This window comes from Phoenix dactylifera, unplaced genomic scaffold, assembly GCF_009389715.1.
Source record: "Phoenix dactylifera cultivar Barhee BC4 unplaced genomic scaffold, palm_55x_up_171113_PBpolish2nd_filt_p 000765F, whole genome shotgun sequence".
Classification (NCBI taxonomy): Eukaryota; Viridiplantae; Streptophyta; class Magnoliopsida; order Arecales; family Arecaceae; genus Phoenix; species Phoenix dactylifera.
The window spans coordinates 45,577-50,640 of NW_024068136.1; positions in this window are offsets into that span (position 1 = coordinate 45,577).

Here is a 5,064-nt window from a genome sequence, read left to right on the forward strand (position 1 = left end):
TTCATGGATGTGTATTTAATTATGTCTGTATTCTGGCTTAATCAAGTTTCAATTAATGTAATTGAAATTGATTTGGACTCATTTGTTGAGGTTGTTTTTGAATTGGATTCAAATGAATGTAATTGGGCTTAATGATGATTTTATTAGAATTTATTCCATATTTATTCTAGTCCAAGTGTGACTCGGATTGATCTGAAAATTGAACTAATTGGAGTTCACATGAATCAGATTCATGTGGAATTTTTCCGGATCCAAAATCTTTCAAATTGGTCTTCAATTTGGTTTAGAATCAATAATGGACCCAAGCCCATTTGATTCAGCCCATTTGAATTAACCCATTTACTAGTTTGCCCCTCTATTTGAATGACACGTTCTGGTTTCTTCCTCAGTCCATGGACCAATTTTCTGCAAACTTTCTCCCGTGGACCGCATTCTTCTTCTTCTTCCGAACACATCGAAGGCCGCTTGATCTTCCCTCTTTCGGCTACCATTTGAAGATCCAAAGAGACGTGTCTCTTCGGTTTTGAAACCTCTTTAATATAGGACTGATTTAATTGAAATCAAACGGTTCAAAAAAATTCAATAAAATCATGAAACGTTTGGCGTTCACTCTTCCCTTTTGGCATTTTCTCTTCCCTGGTTCAGCCTTGTCTTTGCCTATAAATAGGCTAGCTTTTTCTTCATTCTTTGCTAGAGATTTTATCTGGGGAGAGGGGAGATTCATGATCTTTTGAGTAGCTTGAAAAGAGAGGAAAAGGAAACGGGAAGAAAGAGGAAAAGAAAGAAAAAGAAAAAGGGAAGAAGGAATTTTTGAAATTCTTTTCTTCCAGGGGTTTATTTGCAAAAGGGTTTTTGCACTATACAGACATCATCCTACCTTCCTGCATTTCTTGGCGTGCGTGTGAAGTAGAGGGTCCGTACATCCGGGCCTCGCATAGCACCAGATCCATCAGTACCAGATCCGGCACCAGATCCAGTTCCAGATCCAGTTCCCGATCCAGTACCAGATCTAGCATCTGATCCAGTATCTGATCCAGCACTTGGCCCTATACCAGATTCTATTCCTGAGTACCTTGACCATCTTCCGCTGCGGGATCGAGGTATGGTAAACATAATATAGTTATGTTATTTATTTATACCTGTTATAAATAAATAGATAAAATTTTAAAACTGATTTTCTGACCTGGCATCCGATTTTATCGGATTTTGCGGGATATTTTTTCTTCACAACCTACGTTGGTTTTGCAGGCTCACCAACAACCTACACCGTTGGTTTTACGGGCGCACCAACAAACCTATACCGTTGGTTTTACGGGCTCACCAACAAACCTATACCATTGGTTTTACGGGCTCACCAACAAACCTATAATGTTGGTTTTACGGGCTTACCAACAAACCTTACAACAAGAATAAAGAACAAGGAACTAAAGCTCCTAAATGAGCAAATAAAATAATTATGAGCTACAAAGAAGAGTTTAGAATATAGTTATCCCTTTGATGACCCAAAGATTAATTTAAAGATTGATTTTGATGATCACAAAACCTTGAAGTATAAATACTAATGTTTGTGTTGCAAGAAGAAAGATAATTTGTTTTGCAAGGAACATAGCAAGTTGGAAGAATAGAAGAAGACCTCAAAAACTCTCAAAATATTGAAAGAAATCTATGCTTCATTGGCCCAAGTTTCAAGTTCAAAGAATTCAAGTTGGAGGAGCAAATTCAAAGAAAGATTCAAAAGAATAGTCCTCGAGTCGACTCCTGAAAGTTCAGAGTCGACTCTGGCACTCTGGAGTTTCAAGGTACAGTGCTCGAGTCGAGTCCGAGACTCTGCGAGTCGACTCCGACTGAGAACAGACAACAGAGAGTTGATTTTCAGCGCTACAGTGCTCGAGTCGACTCCTACTTTAGCGCTACAGTGCGGAGTCGACTCCCAGCTACAGTGCCGACAGACTACTATTCACAAGTCGACTCCTGTTTCAGCCGAGTCGACTTCTACTTTAGCCGAGTCGACTCCAGCACGCTGGAAGGCATAACGGCTAGTTTTTTCTTGACTCCAACGGCTCTATTTTTGTCTCTAACGGCTAGATTTTTGTTTCCAAGCCATCCAAAGCTATAAAATCAAGAGGAGAGCTAGGGAAGAAGTTATGGAAGTAGGAGAGAATACTTAGAAAAGAGATTTCAAGAGAAATCTACCAAAAGCACAAAAGGTCCATTCAAAGCAAAAGAGAGAGAAGAAGAGCATCCGAGTGAATCCCAAAGCTTCCTCTCCAACTGTGTGCTGCCTCAGTGATTCTCTACCTCGTGCCAAATCAGAAGAGGGTCAAGTAAAGAAGAAGCCGAGTTCCATCATCTTCAAAACTTGTTTGAGGGCTTCTCTTTACTCTACTTGTTTACATTGCTATATTTGCTTGTTTAAGAAGCTTGTATTTGTTTCAAATTCTTAGTCTAATATCTTGTAACTTGATTCAATCAAGGGATTGAATCAAGGGATTAAGATTTGTTGGTGTGCCAAGTATAAAACCAACGTTGTAAGGTTGTGGTTGGTGAGCCTTTGGAAAAACCAACTGGGTTGATTGTGAATCCGGAAAACAATCATTGTAAGGTTGTGGTTGGTGAGCCTTTGGGAAAACCAACTGGATTGGATTGTGAGCCCGTGAAAACAATCGGTTGGTTCTAGTCGGTGAGCTTATGAAAACCGACCGAGTTCGTTGTGATCTCGCAAAACAACAAGTTGGGTTGTGAGCTTCTAAAACAACCGGCTGTAATCTGAGGGATTATAGTAAAATTCCCAAGAGGTCTTGGGGAGTGCATGTAGGTGCTGGGGTGCACCGAACCACTATACATCTTTGTGTTTGTGATGCTTTATCTCTTATGTTACATGCCTTACATTCTTACTTGATTGTGTAATATCTCTAGCTTTGTTTCCTATTGATTTATAAGTGATTATTTAGAACTTGCTTAGCTTCCACTCCATCCTTACCATTCACATAGATTATAATTGCTCTAGCTTAATCTTCCACTACTTTACTTGTAATTGCCTAGAGCTTAAGTAAATAACATCTTATCACTCCGCTGCATTCAATTCAAAGTAAAAATTAGGGAACATAATTTTTAGAAAACCCAATTCACCCCCCTCTTGGGTTGTCACCTTGGGCAACAAGTGGTATCAGAGCAGGTGCTCTTCTATTAATTATAGTCTTAACCGACTAGAGCTAAAGATTATGACAACCCCACATAACATATTATTTGCCGAGGGACTTTCCATAAACAGACCTCCACTATTTGATGGAACTTACTATATTCAATGAAAAGCTAGAATAAAAATTTTTGTTCAATCACAAAATTATAAAATATGGAATATCATTATAAATGGCCCTCACACACTCTCTCAAGCTGTTAATGAAAAAGACCTAGCACAACTGAATGCTAATGCTATGAACATATTATATTGTGCTATTCATGAAACGAAATTTAATGAAATTTCTGCATGCTTATCTGCTAAGGAGATTTGGGATACTTTAAAAAATATGTATGATAAATCTCAGATTAGCTCACATGTGCTTCAATTACATACTAACAATGAGACTGCAGAAAAAGGTGTTGAATCTCCCACCTCAGTCGAGTCGACTCCCAGTTTGTCCGAGTCGACTCCTAGAGGAAAGCAGTCTGAAAGGCAGAGACTCGGTTTTAAAGATCCTGTGAACGAATCGACTCCAAGTATTTCAGAGTCGACCCCCAAGTTTGCCGAGTCGACGCCAACAAGGCCCGAGTCGACTCTGAGGCAGAACAGTTCAAAAGACAGAGAATCATCTTTTAGGCCTCTGAGAACGAGACGTCTTCCGAAGATCTCGAGTCGACTCTCAAGTCAGTCGAGTCGACTCCAAGTAAACTCGAGTCGACTCGAGGAAGAAAGAACAACAAAAAAATTCAAAAGCTTCCTAAAGACAAAGAAGAAGAGGAAGCAAGAAGAAAGAAAGAAAGAGATAAAAAGGAAGAAAGCCTTGACCAAGGAAGAGTCAAGCAAGAAAATGAAAGCTAGGAGCAACAATGATGATATTAGCTCCAAAGAACTACAAGAGGTAACTAACTTGTGCTTTATGGCACAAGAAGATAAGATAAAATCTGAATCTACTTTTACATCAAATGATTTCAAGAAGAATTCCCTTATGATGAATTATTAAATGCTTTTCATGATTTGTATGGTGAATGTAGAAAATTAGCTATGAAGAATAAAAATCTTAAGAAACTAAATCTGAAAATTTCAAAAGAAAAAAATTCTAGTGATGAAATACAAGATAAACTAAATTCTGAAAATGAAAGCTTAAGGTTAAATTTAGAACAATTGATTCAAAAAAATCAGAGTTTAATTAAAAAAAATCAAAACTTAAGTAAAAAAATTAACCAATTAAAATCTTTTATTAACAAATTCACTGTAAGTTCAGAAAGATTAAAAATGATGTTTGAAAGCCAATATGTTGCTTATGATAAATCAAAATTTGGCTTGACTCCTTTACTTAACAATAAATCTCTAGAGAAAAAGATTATCAATTCACCAAGCAAACCATTAAATAAGATAACTTATTTCAAATATGAAAAGAATGGGCATAACAACTTTACCTATCGTTCTAACATAATTAAATCAAGTGGTAAAGTTATTACAATTAAACAAATTTGGATTCCAAAAGGAACTATATGTCCTAACTCTCAAGGACCCAAGCAAGCTTGGGTACCCAAAATGAAAATATGAGGATGTAGATGTAGGTGTGCCAAGATACCCATGGAATAAATAGAACTTTCATACAAATGGGTGTTCTAGACACACGTCAAAAAAAATAAAACTTAAAATATACTTATGAAAAGTAATTAAAAAATAATAATAATGAAATCAGTAACCCTTGCATCTCATCATTATTTTTGCTTTAGTATTTGATTAAAATATGAATTGCAAGTATTGATCAATTTTGTGATATAGAAAATACTTTTGGAAATATAATCAAATCACTTCATTTTATAGTATGCTTTACTCACTATTGGATAAGTTGCTAAATGATTAATCAATTTATT